Genomic DNA, 26,231 nt, shown 5'->3' on the forward strand with positions numbered 1-26,231 from the left:
TTTCACACACGACCATGCCTGGATGTAGGTTCAGCGGTCTCAGCCACAGATCTGCCTGCTCTTTCACAGCTGTCCACAACTCACAAGCAGTGTGAGGTTTATCACCTAAGTTTATCAGTTTCAGCACAGCCTGTTGCTGCTTGGCGGAGGCAGTACAGCAGTGCTTCGAGCTTGTAACTGATGTGGTGATATCTGAGATGGAGGCTGAACATGAGGAGGAGGAGGATGATGCGCAGGAGCTGTACACTGTGGGGGCAACTCTGACAGACATAGGGCACGCAATCCTCGGTGTGGGGAGGATGTGTTCCGTCCCAAGGTCCGACTGGGTCCCGGCTTCCACTATGTTTACCCAGTGTGCCGTCTGGGAGATCTACCATCCCTGGCCACAAGCACTTGTCCACGTGTCCATTGTCAGGTGGACTCTCCCAGTAACTGCGTTGTTGAGGGCACGGCAGATGTTTTGGGACACGTGCTTGTGTAGTGCGGGGATGGCACACCGGGCAAAATAGCGTCGGCTGGGGACAAAGTACAGAGGGACGGCCACCGCCATAAGGTTGCGGAAGGATTCCGTCTCCACCAGCCTAAAAGGCAGCATTTCCAACGCAAGCAGTCGTGAAATGTGCGAATTTAGGACTGTGGCCTGTGGGGCGTTAGCTGCGAATTTCTGCTTTCGTTCAAAGGTCTGGGATATGGACAGTTGAACGCTGCGGTGGGACGTGGACGTGGACGTTGATGCTGTTTCTTGAGAAACTGCCATAACAAGTGAAGACTGAGAGGAGGGGGCATCTTTACATGCAGTATGGACAGGGGATTGCCTTGCACACACAACAGGGGGTTCTATTGCATGCACAACAGCGGAAGAAGCTGTGGTGACACGCGCTGACACTGGTCGTGGACCTTGGGGTTCGCCCCACAAAGTCGGGTGCTTTGCTGCCATGTGCCTGATCATGCTGGTGGTGGTCAGGCTGGTAGTTTTGTCACCCCTGCTGATGCTGGCATGGCAGGTGGTACAAATGGCCTTTTTGGGGTTATCATCAGAGCCTGCCTGATATCTGGGATGGATATTAGTCCTGAGAAGGACTGTTTGTTTGATCTGGCAGTCTTTACAGACCCTACACTAACTATTTCGCACTATATATATCTCTCCCTAAATCAGCAGCGCTGTCCCTACACTGTCTGATCCTGAGCGACTGTGTCCAAGATGGCGGCGCCCGGTTTTAAATACTCGAGGTGACGCTGTGCGGCCAGCCAATCAGTGTAATGCCCACAAACAACATGGCTGCGTCATTACAGTGACTGGCTGGCAATCCCTGCATGTTCATTGGCTCTGTAAAGAGCGCCAAACATGCAGGGAGGGGACCCGAGCTCCTGCCCGAGTAACCCGGAAATGCTCGGTGCTCGCCGAACATCCCGAGTAGCGTGATGCTCAGGCGAGTACCAAGCAGTGTCGAGCATGTTCGCTCAACACTAATAACTACTATAATACTGCCCCTATTTACAAGAATATAACTACTATAATACTGATCCTCTGTTCAAGAATATAACTACTATAATACTGATTCTATGTACAAGAATATAACTACTATAATACTGCTCCTATGTACAAGAATATAACTGCTATAATACTGCCCCTATGTACAAAAATATAACTACTATAATACTGCTCCTATGTTCAAGAATATAGCTACTATAATACTGCTCCTATGTACAAGAATATAACTACTATAATACTGCCCCTATGTAAAAGAATTTAACTACTAGAATACTGCCCCCTATGTACAAGAATATAACTACTATAATACTGCCCCTATGTAAAAGAATATAACTACTATAATACTGCCCCTATGTACAAGAATATAACTACTATAATACTGCTCCTATGTACAAGAATATACCTACTATAATACTGCTGCTATGTACAAGAATATAGCTACTATAATACTGCCCCTATGTACAAGAATATAACTACTATAATACTGCTCCTGTGTACAAGAATATAACTACTATAATACTGCTCCTATGTACAAGAATATAACTACTATAATTCTGCCCCCTATGTACAAGAATATAACTACTATAATACTACTCCTATGTACAAGAATATAACTACTATAATACTGCTCCCTATGTACAAGAATATACCTACTATAATACTACTATGTACAAGAATATAACTACTATAATACTGCTCCTATGTACAAGAATATAACTACTATAATACTGCTTCTATATACAAGAATATAACTACTGTAATACTGCCTCCTATGTGCAAGAATATAACTACTATAATATTGCCCCTATGTACAAGAATATAACTGCTATAATACTGCCTCCTATGTACAAAAATATAACTACTATAATACTGCCCCCATGTACAAGAATATAACTACTATAATACTGCTCCTATGTACAAGAATATAACTACTATAATACTGCCCCCTATGTACAAGAATATAACTACTATAATACTGCACCCTATGTACAAGAATATAGCTACTATAATACTGCTCCTATGTACAAGAAAATAACTACTATAACATTGCTTCTATGGAGAGATAATAAGTAATACACACTACCAGATAAATTACTGAACAAATAAAAGAAAAATATATATTTTTGTACCGTGTTAGCCAGTAGATATAAAATATTTAGATTTGAGAGTCCTCAGTGGTTGATATCTTTTAATGGCTAACTGAAAAGATGGTAACAAGTAGTAGCTTTCGAGACTACTTAGGTCTCTTCATCAGGCATAATATAACACAAAACCTGAAGAGTCACATATTTATACTCTATAGGACACAGAAATAATGCAATAGATGAGACAGGTGACGTAAATCAGAACCATCATTATGGGAGAGGGATTAACAGTTCTTGCTATAAATATTTTAGCAGTTCATAGATAAGCAGTGTGACAACTGAAAAAAATGTAAAACCTGTCAGTTTATAATGACCACAGATAAGATAAAGATCCTCAATTCACCCAATCCACATCAGGACTACACCATTCCAGGTACTTTCAGCTGTATCACATCTAATATTGTATACTTAATTATATGTACCAAATGTCCATCTGGGGGTCTGTATGTAGGGGAGACAGGGCAAAAACTTAGGACAAGGATGAATCATCATCGTCACACAATAAAAGAAAAAAAGAATAGATCTACCTGTAGCCAAGTATTTTTGTTTCCCTGATCACGGCATCACAGATATGAAATTATTGGTATTAAAAGGTAATTTCAAATCTCAGAGAGACAGTAAAGTTTGGGAATATAAACTCATGGTGACCTTTGACACCTTCAGAGCAGGAATGAATGTGTCTTATGGATTTATGTTATTCTACATCAACTAAGGAATGTGGTCCTCAGACCTGTGGGGTCATCATAACCCTGGACCAGACCTCAGTCACAGGACAATAAAACTTTCACACTAATTATCTATGAACTGCTCCAATATTTACAGCCACAACTCTTTCTCCCCCCTCTTATACTCATAGTTCTGCTTCACATCACTTGTCTCATCTATTGCATTATTTCTGTGTCCTATTGTGTATAAATATGTGACTCTTCAGATTTTGTGTTATACTATGCCTGATGAAGAGACCTGAGTAGTCTCGAAAGCTTGCCACTTGTTACCATCTTTTCAGTTAGCCATTAAAAGGTATCAACTACTGAGGACTCTCAAGTCTGAACAAATAAATCAATATATCTCATTATGCTGTAAAATCTGGTGCAGTTTGATGGCGTTGATCATTAGTCAGCTGTATTGCTGGCATGTTACACTTTTCACATCTGTCACCCTTCATCTGAGCTCCAGAGGAGCTGCTCTTAAAAATCCTGTAGAATCACATTCCCCGGCCCCCATCATCATGGCTATCACCGTATGAACCTGTGTGCTTCTTCAAATACCTTATTGTCACTGAATGTACACATACACAATAAGAAAACAGTGTGAAGTCAGGATAAACCATGAGCGCTGAATGTATTACAGCAGAACTTGTGTTGAGCTTTATAGTTTAATCATACTATAGTTCTGCTGTCACCAGAGCTGTCACTCAAGGAGGAGAGCCAGCCCCCCAGAAACCATGAAGCAAGGAGACTACAGAGCTGTGAGCTGCTCAAGAGACAACTTCAGAATAACTATTTAAAGCCGTGCTCGCACAATGCTGTCAGATCATGCTGTACTGTTATCATTTCATCAAATCTGCAACAAAATGCCATGGATTTGCAAAAAATTACAACAATTTTTTAGTAGTCACAGCAAGGAAATTGCAGTGTGAATACACCTCAAAGTCTCATTCGTATTACAGCTCAGCTTCATTGAAGTGAATGGTGCAGGACTACAATATTATACATATCCTGTACACAGGGATGGTACAGTTTTTTAATTCTAGACATCCACAAATGCCTGAGATGGGAATAGCCCTTTAAGAGGAAGGAGCGTAAGACTTTCCAATCTGGGTTTATTGAAGAAAAATAAGAATTATTTCCTTCTTATTATATTTCATATCAAGTGACAAATAAAACATCCATATTATGTAATCCTGACATTATTTCCTACACTGGTTCTGTCTTCTTGGTAATCCAATACAGCGGAATATTGAAAACCATTTCTGGAATATAGTATCTATTTCACAAAGCATTCCGTAGCCGGAAGATTGCACAGTCATGGAAAAAACATTTATCCAAGTGGCCCGCCTAATCTTTGTTAATGTTTTATTTATAATCCATTATTGGCCGAGAAGATGAGAAACGGCATATTTATGGCCTTCTGACAACATATCAGAATTGAAATGTTTTGTAATATTTCCTCGAGTGACACAAATATTAATGTGTCTCTGTCGAGCCTACGGGAAAAAATGGTGAAATGACTGCAAATTCTTGGAACAAAAACACGGCGAAAAAGACGAGGAGGCGTTCAGTATTCTGCTTTTCATCCCTGCTCCCAGATTGTTCATAGATGGAGATTGCCCTCATTCCAGAGGCCGAGAATTCACGGTCAAATCGTAACACTTGACAGTAACGGATGACCACAAACTATAGACGAGCGTTTTATCAATGGTCATTCTATAATCTTAGGAAGTTTTGTAACTTTAGCTTGAAAGACTTACATTATGGATGAACTTCGAATTAACCAGACTAGTGACTGGAGACTTGGGTGGAGGAGAAGTAAATGTTATGCACAGAAAGTACGGTATGCAAATTAGCTCTTTCACAAAATGAAAGAGACTCTCATAAGTACTATCTAGAAGAGGTAGCAAACCTATAAATCAATCTCCGACCCTTTAACTAGACATTCGAGATGAGTGAATCGATTCACACTAGCCAGGTCCAACGGCGAGGTCAATATTTCATGGCCACTGGCGGGGGCCCTGCAAATTACCACCTTGCTGCCGGCATCTTCAGCTCCTCCTTTGATTTGTCGGTCTGGTGCGATGTCGTGTGTGCATTCCGATGAAATGATGACATCAAGCCCAGCGGGTAATCCACAGAGGGGCTCGAGCAGCACCGGGCTCTAACCCAGCGGCCATGGAACACTGACCTGGCTTAAGGACGAGGGTCCGGCAAATTAATTTGCTGATCTCTACCAGTCAGGCAACATGGCCAAGACAAAAGGCCAAGCCAGAAACTCATCCACACACACAGCCTTCAGGGTGTTTGCCCCTCATCAGTGTAGAGCAGAGTCTATCTGAGTGAGCTGCCCCCCAGGAAATATAAGAAAAGTACTGGTTCTCCTTGGGGCAGGAGTAGACGGCCGTAGATTCACTCATCGAAGAGAATGACAGCCAAGTGCAGTCCGATGGTTGCCACGCACTCATTGACTTGCATGGCCGTGGGCAATCAGATCAAACTCGGACATGCTGCGATTTTTTCCTAGGAGAGACTCTGTGCAAGGTAAAGATCGGACATGTGCACAGCTCCACAGAATAACATTGGTCCAAGTGCGATCTGAAGTTTTATCAGTTTGCACTTGGACCAAAACATACGGTCGTCTGCACAAGCGCTTAAAGAGGACAGCTGAGTATGGCGTGTTACAGCAGCTCTCCATTAGAGAAGGGCATGCAAATTACCTGTTTTGCAGAATTAAAGAACTGTTGCATGTGCAGTGTGCAGAGGGAACCCAGTAGATCTGGCAGAGCTTCGGATCCTGGGTGTCAGCGGTGATGGTGGTGGCTGTGCCTGGTGCCTGGCTCACTGATGCAGTGGATAGAGGCACATGGCTGTGGATGTGCGAGGTTAACGCTGGTGATTACTGTTACCCCATAGCTTGATGGTTAGTGGAGTTTTCCATTGTGTTAGTAGGGTGGAGGAAACAGGAGAGACTCAGCAGGCATGAGGTTGATAAACCAGATGTAAACGTTACTGAAGCAGTAGTAGAGTTTAACAGCCAATCATGGTACAGGTTGTCTTTAAAGGGAATCTGTCAGCAGGTTATTGCTGTGTAATCTGAAGACAGCAGGAGACAGAGGCTGGAACACAGAATCCAGGGATGTGTCATTTGTCACATTGCTGCTGTTGTTTACTAACTGTAAGGCTATGTGCACACGGTGCGTTTTTGATGTAGTAAATCCGCGCAGAATAGGCATCAAAAATGCATTGCCAACCTTATTCCAGCATTTTCTATGAGAATTTGTAAGATCTGTGCACATGATCAGGAATTTTCCTGACAGAATTTCATGTGCATTTAAATAAGCGGCATGTCCATTCTTTGTGCGGGTTTGCCAGCGTTTTTCCATTTACAATGCATTGGAAAAAACGCATGGTAATCCGCAGGAAAAAAAATGCATCAAAAACGCATGAAAACGCATCACAAACATTGTGGAATTTCTGCAGTGTTTTTGCTGCCAAGAGGTGCAGAACCTTGCAGAAACGCTGGAGAAATTTCTCTTTCTGAATTTCTGAAAGCAAATACTGATAGTGATGGTGTAAGAGGGAAGACAGGGGTGTAAGTACTTTCAGAAGAAGGGATCCGGAACTGCCGGGGCCGTACCTCTGGTTGCAGGGGGAAGACAGACTGCGAGCACAGGAGTCAGGTGACTGGGAAGCTGGGGGCGTGTCCAGAGTGAGAGCTGGGAGGTCAGGTGACTGGGAAACTGGTGGCATGGCTAGAGAGAGGGAGAGACGAGGACTTTTGCGTGGGAAAGCGGCAAGAGAGTTCTGCTCAGGAGAGCAGTGTGAGAGGGTCCAGGCTCCTGGCTCCAGTACTGGGAGCAAGATCCGAGTGCAGTGGACCAGAGGAGTCAAGCCGACTAGAGGGAGAAGAGACGCAGGGTCCGTGGAGCCGAGCACGTGAAGTGCACTGTTATGGACTAGGGGCTCAGTGGGTAAAACCGGAGACCACCTGCTGCCGCAAGAAGACGGGGCATTGTTTGGGCGGGGAAGCCTGAAGAAAGTGTCACCAGCCTCAGCTGGCAACTGCCTTGTGGAGGATAAAAGTCAGCTAAGTATAAAAACTGTCGCTTACAACCGGTTTGACTCTGCTACATCGAGTTAAATTGTGAACTGTCAGTTATAGACTTCTACCTGCTATTTCCCTTGTTTTTCCCCTGTTACTCCCTGCGTGGAGATTTACCCTGTTATCATAAACCTCCCCTGTTTATTAACCCTGTATTGGCTGCTCTGTGTTTCTGTGTCACTGCATCTAAAGTACCCATGTTACATTTGGCGTAGTTGGCAGGATGCAGTCGTTAGATACAGACACTGCAGATCAGTCCATCCTGGGAGCCCCTACATCTAGCTTGCCGCTGGGGGCCATGGTCAGCAATCTCCCAAAGTTCACCGGGGACAATATGATGCTGTGGGACTGGGTTGAGAGAGTTAGGAGTATGTTATGTATGCATCCGATGACCCCAGCTATGCAAGCCGAAATAGCCTTACTGGCCCTGGACGGCAAGGCCCGACAATCCGTGATGTACCGCCCTCCCCATGACCGGGATACTGTAGAAAAAGTGGTGAGGATACTGGAGGAGATGCATGGGGATCCCACCCATGTAGGAGAGCTGAGGATACGGCTGTTTCACCAAGTGCAGCAGGAGGGGGAGACTGTGACGCAGTATGTTAATGCATTACAGAGGGTGCATGCCTATATCACTAGAAAAGACAACATGGGGAATTTGGGAATGGGCCCCCCTGACGTGATCTTAAGGGACTAGTTTGTGGCAGGCCTCAGGGATGTGCAGCTGAAGCAGGCCTTGCGGGAGCGCCTGCGCGCCAACCCACGTATGACTTTTCTAGAAGTGGGGGCGGAGGCACGTGTGAGAGAGCAGGAGATGGGGGTGACGGCCCTGGCAGGGATGGTCCGGAGTAACGAGGTACCCACCCCGCCTGCAGCTGAACCGGAATGGGCTCGAGAGATGTGAAAGGAGATACAGGAGATGCGAGATGAATGGTCCAGTCTCAAGATGACCCCTGCCCCGACACCAGAGATACCCAGATCGATTGCCCCAGTTATGGAAAGAATTGAATTCAGGCCCCCCCCTGCAGGAGAGTTCCGTAGAGGAGTGAGGCAGCCCTACAGAGACAGAAACACGACCTGCTGGAAGTGTGGAGGCGCAGGACATTACGCCAGGGGCTGTGCTAGCCGAGGGCGGCCCCTGTCGCGGCAGCCGTTAAACTAGCGGGCTCCGTGTTTGGGGGACACAGCCCAGAGCCCGAGGAAGGGGAAAGAAAAAGAGGAAGTCCCAAGGACCTGGTTTCCACCAGCCCGACTGTCTGGGCCGAAATAAGCGGTCGGGCTGTTCACAGCCTAATTGACACGGGATCCCAGGTGACTACAATGACAGAAGCCTACTTTCAACAGCGTTTTCCAGAGATAGCGAGCCTGAATGGGGACCAGTAATTAGACTCACGGCAGCTAATCAATTACCCATCCCGGTCGCAGGGGTGGCGTGGATGAAGATCCGAGTGTGTGGAAAAGATGTGGGAAAAAAAGGAGTCGTCCTGGTCGCAGGGGGAACCGGAAGTGGACCCCCGGTGACCCTCGGAATGAATGTGCTGAAAGAGATCGGGCAAATCCTGATTAGTGAGCCGAAGGAGATTCCTCTAGACCAGTGGGACCCACGAACCCCACAAAGGAGGGCTTTTCAACAACTAAACCGAGCTGCCCAGGCTCAGGAGACGTTGAGTGGGGAGAAAGTCCTGGGGAAAATAATAGTGCCAGCAGCTACAGCGCTCATCTTACTGCCCGGACAAACTGTACTCACACTATCCGCACGGGCCTGCACACCTCTTGAGGGGGTCGAAGTTCAGATAGAACCAACATCAATGGACAAAGTACCCCCTGGACTCTTGGTGGCTCGGACACTGACCACCGTCCAGGGTGGCAATGTTATAGTGCGGTGTGTTAATCTGGGCGAAGATGATCTCACACTCCCTCCCAGGGCGGAAATAGCCCAGATTCTGGGAATGCCAGAGAAGTTGGTGTGACCTGATGTGGTACAGCTGTCCGCTGTACGAGAAGACCCCTGGACTCTGGCGGTCATCGTGCCGCCGAAATCCCACTGGGCTAGTGCAAAGGGGGGACGAAGAATCCTAGAACGAATGCGGGCTGAATTGACGGGACTTACACCTCGACAGGTGCAACAGGTTGAGAAGGTACTGGAGCGGTACCAGGAAGTCTTTGCTCGCCATGAGGATGATTTTGGTTGCACCGAAGCCATTACCCATGAGATTCCCACGGGGAGCGCTGCCCCAGTGCGGGAGAGATACCGGCAGATACCTCCCCAGATGTATAATGAGGTTAAGGAGATGCTAGCCCATATGTTACAGAATGGTGTGATACGGGAGAGTCAGAGTCCGTGGGCAGCCCTGATTGTCCTGGTCCGGAAGAAAGATGGGACCCTGCGGTTCTGTGTGGACTATAGACGACTGAATGCCTGTACAGTACGGGACTCTTACCCACTACCCCGAATCGAAGAGTCCCTGTCGGCATTAGGGAAGGCAAGATACTTCTCCTCCTTGGATCTGGCCAGTGGGTACTGGCAGGTGCCCGTGGCCGAACATGACCGTGCGAAGACGGCGTTCATATTACCCATGGAACTGTTCGAGTTCAATCGGATGCCTTTCGGCCTGACTAACGCCCCCGGGACGTTCCAGTGTCTGATGGAGAGGTGCCTGGGCGATTTGAACTTCGAGGCGACACTGATTTACCTTGACGACATAATTGTCTATGCTGCCACCTTCGAGGAGCACCTACAGCGACTGGAGCAAGTACTGAGTCGCCTACAGAGTCATGGCCTAAAGGTGAAGCCCCAGAAGTGCCACCTGTTCTGCAAACAGATCAAATATCTCGGTCATAATGTGTCCAGTGAAGGAGTCAGGCCCACCCAGGAAAAGGTGGCCGCCGTACAGGAGTGGCCTACCCCGAAGACAGTGAAGGATGTTCGGGCCTTCCTGGGACTTGCCGGGTACTACCAAAGATTCGTGAAGAACTTCACCCGCATAGCCAACCTATTGCTGGAGCTACTTAAGGGATTGTAAGCGGGCTCCAAGAATCAGGCGATTCGGTGGGGAAGCAGCCAGGAAGGGGCCTTCCGTGCCCTAAAAATGGCCCTGACTGAGACCCCAATACTTGCCTATGCGGATTTCTCCCAACCATTCATACTCCACACTGATGGGAGCCTACATGGTCTGGGAGCCGTGTTATCCCAAGTACAGGAGCGGAAAGAGAGCGTGATTGCCAGCCGCACCCTTCACGACTCCGAGAGGAACCCAGATAATTATAGCTCTTTCAAATTAGAGTTGCTGGCTCTGGTTTGGGCAATGACCGAGAAGTTTGCAGAGTATTTGTCCGGGTCCGAAGTACTGGTGAGAACAGATAACAACCCGCTGGCCCACCTGGAGAATGCGAAATTGGAGGCCCTGGAGCAGCGGTGGGTGGCCCGCATGGCCAGGTACCGGTTATGAGATCGCCTACCGGCCTAAGGCAGAGAATACTCATGCCGACGCCCTCTCCAGAGTGACATATGAACGGCCTGATCATGACCACGATGAAGATTTGGAGGCGGATGAGACCCCCAGCTTCCGAAGTTTCGTGGGACCGCCGCTGGCCGCGGCGCAGGGACAGATCGGAGAGACGTCGGAAGAACAAGTGCTAGGGTGGCCAAGAGATGACTGGATCCGACTTCAACAGACTGACAGAGAAGTTGCTCAATTACATCAATGGGTGGCTTTGCGGCAAGTCACCAGTCGAGAAGAGAGGCGTACCCTGTCCCCGGTGAGCACTGAAAATGCTGGGTGCATCTACTGCGAGAGTTCGGGACCACCTGGCAAGTGGTGATCCCAGAGAAGTTGGTCGGAGTAGTGGCTAAGGAGGCTCATGAATGAGGGGCTCACTTCGGACCAGAGAAGACGTTTCAGTGGTTGCAGAGGCTGGTGTATCATCCCCGACTGCGAGCAACAATAGAAGACACTTGTCGAAGATGTCAGAGCTGTGAGATGGTTAAGCCACCGGAACAGCGGGTCCCCATACAAACCATTGTGACTTCTGCCCCCTTGGAGGTGCTGATGATCGACTATTTGACTGTTGGACCGGCGCATCTCGGGTATGAACATTGCCTGGTAATGACAGACCACTTCACAAAGTTTGCGGTGGTGACCCCGACCAGAGACCAGACCGCCGAGTCAACTGCGCAGGCCATCTGCCGAGACTTCATTCGGGTGTACAGCTGCCCAAAGAGGATCCATTCCGATCGAGGCGCCTGCTTCCAAGGCCAGGTAATGGAAGAGCTGCACCGGTTGTACAAGATTGAGAAGTCATGGACTACACCTTACCACCCTCAAGGAAATGGGGCCTGTGAACGCTTTAATCGGACACTGATCCAAATGCTCCGCACGTTGGAGGAAGATCGGAAGGTACGATGGCCTGAGTTTGTGGCCGAGCTGGTGTGGGTCTACAACAACCGAGTGAATAGTACGACGGGGTTCACTCCTTATACCTTGCTGTTCGGGCGAAAGGGGCGAGAGATTACTGAGTTAGAGCTGGACCCCGAGGAGGACTACCCACGGACGGATATGTCTTCTTGGGTCTGGGAACATCGGCATCGACTGCAGACCCTCTGACGGTTGGTACAACAAAAGTTTCAGGAGCTCAAACATCATGAGACATTGCCTCTTCGAGGGACAGCTCTGAGGCTCGGGGAGCGGGTGTTGGTTCGGGCCAGGCGGCCCCGGGGCAAATTGAGTAGGCGGTGGGAACAGACCCCGCACTGAGTGAAGCGCAGGATTGGTGCTGAAGGACCTTTGTGTATGAAGCTCAACCCGAGGGGGCTGAAGGAGCCCCTACCAGAGTGGTTCATTGTAGTATGCTGCGACCCTGTCTGTCTAAAGATGATGAGGATGGAGAAGAATCACCTGCTTCTAGAGAGGGTCCTGTCACAGTTGCCCCAAGCCATGATGTGGACGAAGAAGAATTGTTGATTCTACCTCTGAGCCCCAGCACTCGATTACCTGCAGTCCCCAGTGCAGGTGGCGAGGGAACAACTTCGGTTGAATCCATCGGGCAGGCGTAGATTGGGAATCCGAGTGACCCAGCACCCCCCATTGGTCAAACTGAGTTACGCCGGTCAGAACGGACAACAGCAGGAGTGCCTCCTCACCTTTACGAACAAGATCAATTCATATGGCACCATATCGTTCAGGAAGTCCAAGAATGTGAACGTTTGGTGAACGAACTCTCGCACGTGGAATGGCGAGTTAAAGGAGAGCGGGGGTGTAAGGGGGAAGACCATTGTGTAAGTACTTTCAGAAGAAGGGATCTGGAACTGCCGGGGCCATACCTCTGGTTGCAGGTGGAAGACAGATTGCGAGCACAGGAGTCAGGTGACTGGGAAGCTGGGGGTGTGTCCAGAGTGAGAGCTGGGAGGTCAGGTGACCGGGAAACTGGTGGCGTGGCTAGAGAGAGGGAGAGACGAGGACATTTGCGCGGGAAAGTGGCAAGAGAGTTCTGCTCAGGAGAGCAGTGTGAGAGGGTCCAGGCTCTTGGCTCCCGTACTGGGAGCAAGATCCGAGTGCAGTGGACCGGAGGAGTCAAGCCGACTAGAGGGAGAAGAGACGCAGGGCCCGCGGAGCCGAGCACGTGAGGTGCTCTGTTATGGACTAGGTGCTCAGCGGGTAAAACCGGAGACCGCCCGCTGCCGCCAGAAGACGGAGCATTGCTTTGGCGGGGAAGCCTGACGAAAGCGTCACCAGCATCAGCTGGCAACTGCCTTGTGGAGGATCAAAGTCAGCTAAGTGTAAAAACTATCGTTTACAACCAGTTTGACTCTGCTACATCGAGTTAAATTGTGAACTGTCAGTTATAGACTTCTACCTGCTATTTCCCTTGTTTTTCCCCACATTTTCCCCTACGTGGAGATTTACCCTGTTATCGTAAACCTCCCCTGTTTATTAACCCTGTATTGGCTGCTCTGTGTTTCTGTGTCACTACATCTAAAGTACCCGTGTTACAATAAATCCTTTAGGGTATGTGCGCACTAAGAGATTAACATTGCCGCACTAGTCCAGCACCACCCACTGATAAGCATCTCACTGTCTATGTACACAGATAGCCTGGTGTGGGCGGAGTTTGGTATGGTTTGGGTGGGATCAGCTGTGTGGGAGGGGTCAGCTGTGGTGTGGGTGGGATCAACTGTGGTGTGGGCGGGACCAATTGTGGTGTGGGCGGGATCAGCTGTGGTGTGGGTGGGATCAGCTGTGGTGTGGGCGGGATCAGCTGTGTGGGCGGGATCAGCTGTGGTATGGGCAGGATCAGCTGTGGTGTGGGCGGGATCAGCTGTGGTGTGGGCGGGATCAGATGTGGTGTGGGCGGGATCCGCTGTGGTATGGGCAGGATCAGCTTTCTCAGCTCTGCTTCATTCTAAATCTAAAAGCTCTAATTGTGTGAGAATGGCTGCACCCATTAAACTAAGTGACACATCATTGGATTCAGCTTCTCTTTGTCTACATCAGGCTGCTCTCAGATGAGGTAGGAAAAACCTGGTGACAGATTCCTTTTAAGGCACCTTCCAGTGACCAGGCCATAGCAGCAGATAATGAACACCAAGTACATAAGAGGACTGCATAACAGCAAGTCCATGCAGGTGTCTGCGCTGTTGTCCAGTACTGACACTATGGAATTTCTTCCACCCCACCAGCGATGTGACTCCTAGGTGGCCTCCGAGTCCTAGCTCTCGGCAACCATCATTATGTGTGGGCAGCTAGCGTCCCCATGTAATCTGTTGTAAGTGACTTCCTTCGGTCCTTTGAGTTCTCCTCCTGCATCCACGGCATACTGACCTTAGACTGGAGTGCACTGGGGCACCAGCGAATTCCTCTTTTTCTTTATTTGAAGTGTTTAGCTGCTGTCCCCCAACTTCTCGGATTAGTCTGTGCCATGCCAGCCTACTGGAACAGCGAGAATAAATCTCCTACATGTTGCTGGCTGCCAATCTGCTCTTCACTCACTGGACTTCCCCCCTCAACAGACAGTGTCTGGAGCTTTTAGAACTTTCACTGCCCCCACCTAACTTTTCCCTAACTACCAGCTAGATGATGGAATTAACCCCTTGCGTATGTGTTGCGTCATCCTAACAGTGTAAATAGGGCCGACATCAGCACCCGGAGCACCCGGGCAAGTGCCGTGACCCTGAGCAGGTGATGGGGTCCACTCAACGTCGGGCACCCCGGCGTGCTATGGGACCTGTGAGCGGTGTAGTGCGGTGCCAGCGCTTGCGCCCCCCCACCCGCGTGCTCAGGGCCCCGACACAGTACCTACCTCTCCCCGTGCCTCCGCAGCAGCTCCGGTCTCTTCCGCAGCTGCTGCACTGGAATGGTCAAATTCATTGGGCAGTTCTTACTGCAAGAACTCGTTATGTCACCCAGTGCGTCCTGGCACTTCTACATCTCCGGCAGAACTAAAAATCAGGCTGATGTGGAAATGTTACGGACGCGCCCCCTATGCCGTGGGGATACCTGGAGCCGGGCCTTGTAGATGCTGGGGGTTGTAGTCACCGTGGCGGCGACCCGGTCCGTGACCCAGGGAGGTCAAACCAAGGGGGTAGTCTATGTGTACAAATGTTAATGTCCGACTACGTCACCTGTTGAATGCGGTTATTGGTAACCGCCGCTGCGGAGCAGTCCGCTGAAGCTGGTGGTATGTGCAGCAAGGTGATGTGACTCCCCACAGGAGGAGCGTAGCTTCAGGGCAGCATGACTGGATGATGATGGTGATTGTGCAGGGTGTTCTAGTGCTGTGAGTGCTGGCGCCGCAAGGAACACAGAGACAAGATAGTGCAGTCCCAGGGTCTTTACTCACAGTTGGTGCAATCCAGATTACAGGTACCAAAGCAATCTTCCCCCGTCGTGCTGTGCGTACTCAGTGAGGGGTTCAGTCCACCCTCAGGTATTTCCAGAGCACTTATCAGGACCCCATTCTGTGTACCTTCCTCTGGCCTCTTCCTGCACCTCACACCCAGCGCCACTTCTATCCAGTGTCCTCGGGCCTTAGCGGGCGACGTGTGTTCCGTCCCCTGGGTACTATGCGGCCACCTTCTTAGGGCTACTGGTGTGGACTTGTGGCCTGCAGTACTTGAAATGCTGCAGACTCCGGTTTCTAGCTGAGCCTTTATGGTTTCTCTACTAGTTGAGGGACCCGGTTCCCTGTTCTGGCCTGACCCCTCTACCTCCTGGTAGCAACGGGCGTACGGGTGGCCTTCTGCACGGCCCGCACCCCTAGGGTCCCTTCTCTCCTCATTTCCTGGAGCCGTCCTGCTCCCTCTCCTTCCTCTCAGGCTCAGGCCTCCTGGCTAGGCCCGCCTCTGGAGCAGAGCTCATGCAGAGCCCCTGCTCCTGTCACCTCTACTCAGACTGAACTCTCTGTCTGGACTGAACCGAACTGAACCCTGATCTAAGATGGTTCCTAGTTTTTATACCTCCTCCTACTTGTGCTCCCAGGATCTACGTCCTCCACCCATCCACTACATAGTTCCCCCTCTCTAGGTGGTTCCTCCCCACTCCAGCCAGGGATCAGGGACTGTGCTCTCCCGTAGGAGCAATCTCGCCCTGTCCCCCGGAAATGTGGTGTAGTGGATGTAGTGTTAGGGTCCTGAGCCATACTTCTTCCTTACCTGAGAGTGAGGTACTACATCTCTGGGTGAGATGTAATACCTCTGTGGCGACCGAACCCTCAGGGGCACCACACACCCCCATGGTAAAACACAGCACGTCCGCGGGCTGGAACAGAGCAAAAGACAGGGTAAATTAGGACATGCAGAACTTTTAGAATGCATTCAAATATATAACAACATGGATACTTTTTTAAAGGACATTTCTCTTCACACTTATAAAATATTTCTTCGCATATATAAGACATTTTTAATATAAACATTCTTCATATCAACACTTTTTCAAGTAAAACTTTTGTCAGCTGGTCACAGTGCATTTTGCAACCAAGTGTCCATTTTTCTGTAAGGTGCAAACTGGTAAACATGAACATGAGGGACCCGTCCCAAACCCTCAACGGAGGCCCTGGGGTGGCAGCAGGGCTTAGAAGATCCAGATGCTGGACCTGGTCTTCGGCCACCACCAACGGGTTTTTGTTCTGAGGTCACTCGTTGTAGTTCTTATAAAACAAATAAGGGGCACCTCAAGAGGTGCAACTATTTACAAGAAGCGGCTGCTCCCAGTCCTCAGCCGGTCAGTCTTTGGACCAGTTACGGGTAACTAAGTAAACGGGTAACAACACACAAACTTTGAACTTGCAGTGTCCATTCTGCACGGGTACTGATGACTACGTGTAGCCTTTAATAGAAGTGCTCCCTCCGGGGAGGCTCTGGTCCATGGAAAGATGACCCAGCCGGGTCTTCACCTTCACAGGGATAAAAGTCACTCTCTTCCTCCACCTTGTGGACATTTAAGGCGTACCAGCCTTTGACTCCTTGGTGACGGGTGTAGGTCACGGTGTCTCCGGGGTAGAGGTCCCTATCAGGGTGAGCTGCTTTTAGGTGAGACTCCACGTCCCTCCTGTTGACGAACAGATCAATGTCCGTCTGCGGGTCCCGGATGAATCCCCATCCTTTGTCCAGATTGAATTTTACTATGGTCCCTTCTTCCCTGGGACCGTAAGTGGCTTTGTTGGCCTGGCGGGCCCGGGTCTTTTCGTTTAAGTTTTTGGCCTCGAGCTGCTCCCACTGTACACGCCGTAAGCTGCGCTCCTCTTCAAACTGGACCAGCTGCTGGCGGCAGAACTTTTTACGGTGAGCTGCGGCTGCTCTTTTCTCCTGGGAGAACCCCATCAGGTCCTCCCCAGAGCAATCCCACTTGAATTGGGCCTTGTCTTCCGGCATTTGGGAGACGACGGCTGGCTGCAAGGCGGGCAGGAGAGATGGGCACTGGTCTTCTAGCTCCGCGGACCAGTCCCACCGGCGGCGGCGGTACATCCACTCGGCTGGTGGGGGAGATGGCTCCTGCAGGGGGCCCAGAAGCTGGCTGGATGCTTCTGGGATCTGTGGAGCATGCTGGGCAGACGCGCCCGGGGCTTGTAGGCCTTGCGGTGGGGCCTGGAGAGGGCCGCTACTGATGACGCACGGGGTCAGAGGGCGCGGCTTTGGGCCTGGGCGCGGGCTGGTGGTAGTGGCGCCCGGGTCTGGGGGACTTGGCTGCGTGGCTTGATGCGGGGTCAGGAACAGGCCGGTGCCGGTAGCGCCCGGGATCAGCGGCTCCATCAGGGGGCCTGTTATGCACACGCCCGGACTGACTGGCGTGTGCGTGTTTAGTGATCCCACTGGACCATGAACCGGAGAGTGCCTGGAGGGGCGTAACTAAGTATCTGCCCGATCCGACCAAGGTCGCACGACGGCTAACGACGCCTGTGCACCAGGGAGGAACCGAGCAGAGGGACCAGGTGCTACTCCAGGTCAGACCCCGGACACGGCTGTTGACCCACACCGGGGAACACAGGAACAGGCAGATTCGGCTGGCACACTGACTGGTGGGTATAGGCAGGCACGACTGGCATGCAGGCAGGCGGGTACTGGTAAGCACGACTGGTATGCAGGCAGGGGGTCACTAGCAGGTTGGAGCACAGACTGGATAAGGTCCAATACAGACTGGGACTCAGGAACAGAACCGCAGATGCGGTAGACAAGCAGAGCAGAGCGAGGCCTCTGGAGCGGTGAGCAAGAGCAAAGCAGGGCGAGACCGCCGAAGCGGTGAGCAAGAGCAAAGCAGGGTGAGATCGCCTGGAGCAGTGAACAAGAGCAGAGCAGGGCGAGACCGCCCGGAGCGGTGAGCAAGAGCAGAGCAGGACGAGACCACCTGGAGCGGTGAGCAAGAGCAGAGCAGCCCAAGACCGCCTGGAACGGTGAGCAAGAGCAGAGCAGGACGAGACTGCCTGAGTGATGAGCAAGAGCAGAGCAGGGTGAGACCGCCTGGAGTGGTGAGCAAGAGCAGAGCAGGGCGAGACCGCCTGGAGCGGTGAGCAAGAGCAGAGCGAGACCGCCTGGAGCGGTGAGCAAGGGCAGAGCAGAGCGAGTCAGCCTGGAGCGGTGAGCAAAGGCAGAGCAGAGCGAGACCGCCTGGAGCGGTGAGCAAAGGCAGAGCAGAGCGAGACCGCCTGCAGCGGTGAGCAAAGGCAGAGCAGAGCGAGACCGCCTGGAGCAGTGAGCAAAGGCAGAGCGAGACCGCCTGGAGCGGTGAGCAAAGGCAGAGCAGAGCGAGACCGCCTGGAGAGGTGAGCAAAGGCAGAGCAGAGCGAGACTGCCTGGAGCAGTGAAAAAAGGCAGAGCAGAGCGAGACTGCCTGGAGCGGTGAGCAAAGGCAGAGCGAGACCGCCTGGAGCGGTGAGCAAAGGCAGAGTAGAGCGAGACCGCCTGGAGCGGTGGACAAGTCAGCAGAGAGAAACCACCGGAGCGGTGGGCAAGTCAGAGCAGAGAGAAACCGTAAGTGCGGTGGACAAGGCAGAGAGGACAGGGCTCTGTTCACATGGAACAGACTGGAAGATACGGAGGAAGGGAAAAGGGACAAGCAGAACCAGATACACACAAGGTACTTACTATGAAGTAGCGAGTGGACACAAAACTCACAAACAGAAGTACAGAGACAGCGAGTAGGAGTTAGGTGCAGGTTCAGACAATGCAGGAAAAGGGAAGGGACGGACATAGAGACAAAACAGGTAAAAGGCTAGGAGAGAATTCAGACAAGAACTGACACTGCAGCGAGATACAGGAGCGGGTCTAGGTATGCGGCCCCTAGAAGGCGGGACGAACAGGCTATGAGCGTGTTCAGACTGGCCTGGAAATACAGCCTCCAGGAAGGCGGACAGACAGGCAAGAAAACACAGATAACAGATCTAGATATGCGGCCCCTAGAAGGCGGGACGAACAGGCAGGAGCGTTTTCAGACTGGCCTGGAAATACAGCCTACAGGGAGGCGGACAGACAGGCTAGGAGATCGTTCAGACAGGACCTGGCACAACAGAGGCAAGAAGCCCTCTGAAGGAACGAGATGCTCAGGCATCAGCTCCAGAGTGGAGCTGGTTTAAATATCCAGTGACGGACAGCAATAGGCTGAGGACGCATTAGGGGTGTGCCCGCAGCAGCTACAAGAAGCAGGAAGTAATCGGGCCACCGCCCTAAGCAGCCAGAACAGAGGCAAGCAGACAGCATGGAGGGAAGCCAGGCTAGCAGACTGGACCGATGATCAAGTTTGCGATCTTGCATAGTGGGGGATGGTGCACCACGCAAGAATGCCACCAGGTATGCTACAGGGCCCAGGAGCAGGTCGACGCTGGCAGCGCCCGGGACAGGGAGACTCCTCCTACCGGCTCCCGCGGCCGCTCCTGCGTCACGCTTCGCCTCCTGGCGCTGGTCGGGATCCGCGACGGCTGGGGCACTGCCGGTACTGGGCGGCATCTTCTGCTGCCAGTCCGCCATCCACTGCTCCATCTCCCACTTCCATCCGGCGATGGCGTCGTACTGGGCCTTCTCCATCCTCCGGCCCAGGTCTTCCATCCCGGAGCGGAGGAACTCTGAGTCCTCCTGGGGCAGCTTTGCCACGACCTCCTCCAGGGTGTAGGGTGCTGCAGGCTGCAGCAGGCCGCTGGCTGGGGCTCTAGTGCTGCCATCCTCCATCTTCCCCTCCGGGTGCGGTCTGTCTAGACTGATCCAGACCACACCCTGTCTGCCAGTTTTCTTCTCTCCCCTCCCCTGCTGGGGGCGGTTCCAGGGCAATTTTCTGCGGTCCCATGGCAGCCTGCTATCGGTCACTCTTAGGGTCAGCACCCCCACCTTGATGGACACACTTGCATACATGACCATTGCTGTTTGGGGCGGGTTCTGCGTTTGGCGCCTATCTGGGACCTGGCCCACGATGGGAGGTCGTTTTTGTTGTGTTTTTGCACGCACATAATGGCGTCCGTTCTTCTGGGACGGGCGCTACATTCAGTACAGTGAAGCAGTCTCTAGGCACACAATACCCGATGATAACGGGCTGGTTTCGAATCCTGCCGACTACGCCAAAGTTGACGCGCCCCCTGGGCTGTGTGGATACCCGGAGCCGGGCCTTGTAGATGCTGGGGGTTGTAGTCACTGTGACGGCGACCCGGTCCGTGACCCAGGGAGGTCAAACCAAGGGGGTAGTCTATGTGTACAAATGTTAATGTCCGACTACGCCACCTGTTGAATGCGGTTATTGGTAACCGCCGCTGCGGAGCAGTCCGCTGAAGCTGGTGGTATGTGCAGCAAGGTGATGTGACTCCCCATAGGAGGAGCGTAGCTTCAGGGCAGCGTGACTGGATGATGGTGGTGATTGGGCAGGGTGTTCTAGTGCTGTGAGTGCTGGCGCCGCAAGGAACACAGAGACAAGATAGTGCAGTCCCAGGGTCTTTACTCATGGTTGGTGCAATCCAGATTACAGGTACAAAAGCAATCTTCCCCCGGCGTGCTGTGCGTACTAAGTGAGGGGTTCAGTCCACCCTCAGGTATTTCCAGAGCACTTATCAGGACCCCGTTCTGTGTACCTTCCTCTGGCCTTTTCCTGCACATCACACCCAGCGCCACTGTGACGCCTCTCAAGCCCTGCCCTGGGAAGATGGGGTACTCGGAGCCGGGTCAGATGTTGAGAAAGGGGGATGCAGTCGTGGCCTTGACCCATTCCGTGCCCAGGGCTGTCACATTAAAAATTATGTTAGGGCTATCCGGGTTGAGTGGTAATTTTATCGACTACGCCACCTGTGGTGTCTGGTGATGTGCCACCAGCGCCGCTACAGTCCGCTGAGGCCCGGTGTCATGGCGGCTGAAGTTCTCGCTGCTCCCCACAGGCGGAGCGCGGCCTCAGGGCAGGCAAGGCGGGATGAAGGGGGGGTAGTAGTGCGGGAGTAGAGACGCGGGCACCGAGTCGCGTGGTATGGCACATAATGAACAGTCCGGAGGCCATAGGGATGAATTTCCAAGGCTTTACTCACAGTTCTCATAAGCAGCGCAAGGCTTCTCCCTTCTCCTCGCGGAGTCCTGCGGCCACCAGAGACGGGGGTCCGACTACCTCCGAGGAAGTCCAGTGTCCGGCAGCGTCCCTACACCAGAGTGTTCCTGCACTACAGACTTTACCCCTTCCCGTCTGTGCGTGTGTGGATAGGCCGGGTCTCCCTCTGAGCTCCTCTCAGGTGTACGGCTCGGGTGGCAATTCCTCTCCATCCGAAGCCTGCCGGGATCCTCAGGGCCTAACCGGGCTTTCCCGTCCTGGACATAGAGTACGAGGTCGGGTGTCGGTACCCCTCTTGCAGCCGGAATCCCTCTGAATAGATCAGGTAGGAGATGACAGGTGGCGAACTCCGCTCCATCTGCATCCTCCCCGGGAGCCATTTGCTAGGGAGCCACACTCTAAAGCTCCCGGGCCTTCTTGATCCTGGTCCTTGGTCGGGTTGAGACATTCCTTGTCTGCAACCTCCCTCTCGTCCCATAGATCGGGGTACGAGGGCTGTTTCCCATACCGGTGCAGGCCCACACAGGATCTGCGCTCCCGGAGGGAAGTCACTTTACACACAGTATTTTGACTGCAAAGTACGACCACTTAACAGACACACTGTCAGAGACCACACAGGTCTGAATGGCTGGACGGGTCCACACAGGACCGGCAGAAAGGCAGAAGGACCAAGATTCAAGATGGCATTCTATTAAATATGAAATTAGAAGTGTAACTAACTAACTGTTCCTCCACCCACACCCACTAACTGGTTCCTACCACTTTGTGTTCCCCAGTCTCCCTGTAACCAGGGGAGCAGCACCTAGTGCATACTAGCTCCCACTGGTGGAAATGTGGTGTTGGATGCAAAACCAGGTAACTACCATCACACTGGACTTACCTCAGAGGAGGAACACCACACTCCATTAAAGAAGTGCAGCATTCCTGTGGCGGCCGAACCCTCAGGGGCGCCACATTCCCCCCTGGTAAAACACAGCACGTCCGCGGGCTGCAAAGGAATATCACCCAGAAAAATTATTTTTATATATAAACAAAACTATCATCCCTTTATGGGAGGCACATTTCTTATAACGTTGCATAACAGTATAAAAGTACAAAAATGCAAAAGTATAAAATATAAAAGTATAGAGACATGAAAGTGCAAAATTATAAATTAAGGCAAGAGACTTGTTTGAGTTAGGCAGCGGACTGGTTTAAAGTGACAACTATGCCAGTGATGCAACGGCGGTAAGTTCAGTAGCAAGAGGGACCTGCCCTAAACCCTCTACGTGGGCCCTGGGGTGGCTGCAGGGCATGAAGATCCGGTTCTGGACCCCCACACGTGCCACTCCAGACAGGTTTTGCTTCTGAGGTCTTGAGGTAGTAAGAAAGGCACGGTTTTGTATAAAAACAATAGGGAGCACCTAAATAGGTGCATAACTATGTACATTACAGTCCGCCGCCTGCCATAGTCCGCAGGGACCAAAGTCTCTATAAAGAAAGGATCACACAGAAATAGCAGCAAATTTTCAACATGAAACAACAATAGCAGCCGGGGCTGCTTCAGACTTGGGGCTCACGAGGAGGGAAGGGCTCATTCCTCCCGACAGAGGGCAGCCGGTCACCCGAGGCTGAGGAGGTGGTGGTGTCACTCCCGGACACTTTACGGACGTCCAGGGCGTACCACCCACGCTCCCCCTGGTGGCGAGCGAAAGTCACCGTATCGCCCGGGAAAAGGTTCCGGCCGGGGTGCCCCTTCCTCAGGCGCGGCTCGACGTCCCGCCGACTAACGAACACGTCATCACGGAAGAGGGGACACCGAATAAAACCCCACCCCGCCTCGTGGTGAAACCGCACAACCTTGCCTTCATACCGGGGACCGGGATGGGCAGCCTCCTCCAGTCGCGCCCGAGTCTTGGAAGCCTTGGTCCGGACTTCGAGTCTCTCGCAGCGCTGCTCCCTCCGACATTGCTTCCTGGCTAATTGGGAGACCTGCTCACTACACCAGCGGCTCCTCCTCTGCGCTTCCGCTGCGGTCTCTCACGGGAAGCCCATCAGGTCGCCCCCCTGGTTTTCCCAGGCCCACTCTTTGGCCTCGGGCCAGGTCACCGCCGGTGCCGGTAGCGGTGCTAGGACAGGCGGCTGCAAGTCCTCCAGAATCGCGGACCAGTCCAGGTTGGAGTCGGTAGTCTCCTCCGCAACTCCAGGCACCTCCGTTAGAGCTCTTTCGGGGCAGTGCAAATCCCCACCGATAGCTGCCGCCTGCAGCTCAGGAGCCAACGCTTGCTCCCAGTTTACGACTTGGGGATGTACGTACTCCGCCATAAGGTCCAGGATCAGCTCAGAGGACCCCGCAGCCGGGGCAGGGGTTGCCTCCTCACCTGCCGTCAGGTCGGTTTCCACCTCGACCTCCGGGCCGACTGCTTCCGGGGCCTCCTCTCCTTGGCGGCGGTCTCGGATCCGCTGGAGCATCTCAGCCTTCCATGCAGCCGTCGCCGCCTCCTGGGCCTCTCTCTGCCGCCTAGCCAACTCTGGGGCCTCCTGGTTCAGAACCGCGAAGTCTCCCGGTGTCAACGCACTGCCGCTAGACTCTCCTCCGGGTGAAGGGTCTGGACTGGGTGCAGCAGTCGCATGGCTTATTTCTCCAGGGTCATCCATGACCGCTTCCGTTCAACGCCAAACTCCAACTGCAATGGCCGCACCTTGTTGCTTTCCTTCTTCTCCCTCCTCTTTCGGGGCGGTTCCTGGGTGGCATGTTGACAGGCCCGCCTTCGTTCAGCCCATCCAGTTTGATGGGCATTACCCCGCGGACAGTCTCTGATGGAAGGGGCAGTCCACACTTTTGGCGCCAAGTGGGAGCCCAGCCCACGATGGGAGGTGTACAAAGTCAGTCTTTTCACTGAGTGATGGCGCCTGTTCTTCTTGGGCGGGCGCCATTTTAAGTGACAAAACAACAGTCCAAGGTGTAAGGCACACAGTACCCGATAGCAATGGGCACTTTTCTCCGTTGCTGCGGGCACGACATCCTGCCGACTACGCCAGTGATGTGACGCCTCTCAAGCCCTGCCCTGGGAAGATGGGGTACTCGGAGCCGGGTCAGATGTTGAGAAAGGGGGATGCAGTCGTGGCCTTGACCCGTTCCGTGCCCAGGGCTGTCACATTAATAATGATGTTAGGGCTATCTGGGTTGAGTGGTAATTTTATCGACTACGCCACCTGTGGTGTCTGGTGATGCGCCACCAGCGCCGCTACAGTCCGCTGAGGCCCGGTGTCATGGCGGCTGAAGTTCTCGCTGCTCCCCACAGGCGGAGCGCGGCCTCAGGGCAGGCAAGGCGGGATGAAGGGGGGGTAGTAGTGCGGGAGTAGAGATGCGGGCACCGAGTCGCGTGGTATGGCACGTAATGAACAGTCCGGAGGCCATAGGGATGAATTTCCAAGGCTTTACTCACAGTTCTCATAAGCAGCGCAAGGCTTCTCCCTGCTCCTTGCGGAGTCCTGCGGCCACCAGAGACGGGGGTCCGATTACCTCCGAGGAAGTCCAGTGTCCGGCAGCGTCCCTACACCAGAGTGTTCCTGCACTACAGACTTTACCCCTTCCCGTCTGTGCGTGTGTGGATAGGCCGGGTCTCCCTCTGAGCTCCTCTCAGGTGTACGGCTCGGGTGGCAATTCCTCTCCATCAGAAGCCTGCTGGGATCCTCAGGGCCTAACCGGGCTTTCCCGTCCTGGACATAGAGTACGAGGTCGGGTGTCGAGGGCCGGTTCCCCTCTTGCAGCCGGAATCCCTCTGAATAGATCAGGTAGGAGATGACAGGTGGCGAACTCCGCTCCGTCTGCATCCTCCCAGGACCCATTTGCTAGGAGCCACATTCTAAAGCTCCCGGGCCATCTTGATCCTGGTTCTTGGTCGGGTTGAGACATTCCTTGTCTGCAACCTCCCTCTCGTCCCATAGATCGGGGTACGAGGGCTGTGTCCCATACCGGTGCAGGCCCACACAGGATCTGCGCTCCCGGAGGGAAGTCACTTTACACACAGTATTTTGACTGCACAGTACGACCACTTGACAGACACACTGTCAGATACCACACAGGTCTGAATGGCTGGACAGGTCCACACAGGACCAGCAGAAAGACAGAAAGACAGAAGGACCAAGATTCAAGATGGCATTCTATTAAATATGAAATTAGAAGTGTCACTGACTAACTGTTCCTCCACCCACACACACTAACTGGTTCCTACCGCTTTGTGTTCCTCAGTCTCCCTGTAACCAGGGGAGCAGCACCTAGTGCATACTAGCTCCCTCTGGTGGAAATGTGGTGTTGGATGCAAAACTAGGTAACTACCATCACATGGACTTACCTCAGAGGAGGAACACCACACTCCATTAAAGAATTGCAGCATTCCTGTGGCGGCCGAACCCTCAGGGGCGCCACACCACTTCTATCCGGTGTCCTCGGGCCTTAGCGGGCGACGTGTGTTCCGTCCCCTGGGTACTATGCAGCCACCTTCTTAGGGCTACTGGTGTGGACTTGTGGCCTGCAGTACTTGAAATGCTGCAGACTCTGGTTTCTAGCTGAGCCTTTATGGTTTCTCTACTAGTTGAGGGACCCGGTTCCCTGTTCTGGCCTGACCCCTCTACCTCCTGGTAGCAACGGGCGTACGTGTGGCCTTCTGCACGGCCCGCAACCCTAGGATCCCTTCTCTCCTCATTTCCTGGAGCCGTCCTGCTCCCTCTCCTTCCTCTCAGGCTCAGGCCTCCTGGCTAGGCCCACCTCTGGAGCAGAGCTCATGCAGAGCCCCTGCT

The sequence above is a fragment of the Phyllobates terribilis genome, unplaced genomic scaffold (assembly GCF_046119375.1).
Source record: "Phyllobates terribilis strain yellow unplaced genomic scaffold, ASM4611937v1 Scaffold_7__3_contigs__length_470593459, whole genome shotgun sequence".
Lineage (NCBI taxonomy): Eukaryota > Metazoa > Chordata > Amphibia > Anura > Dendrobatidae > Phyllobates > Phyllobates terribilis.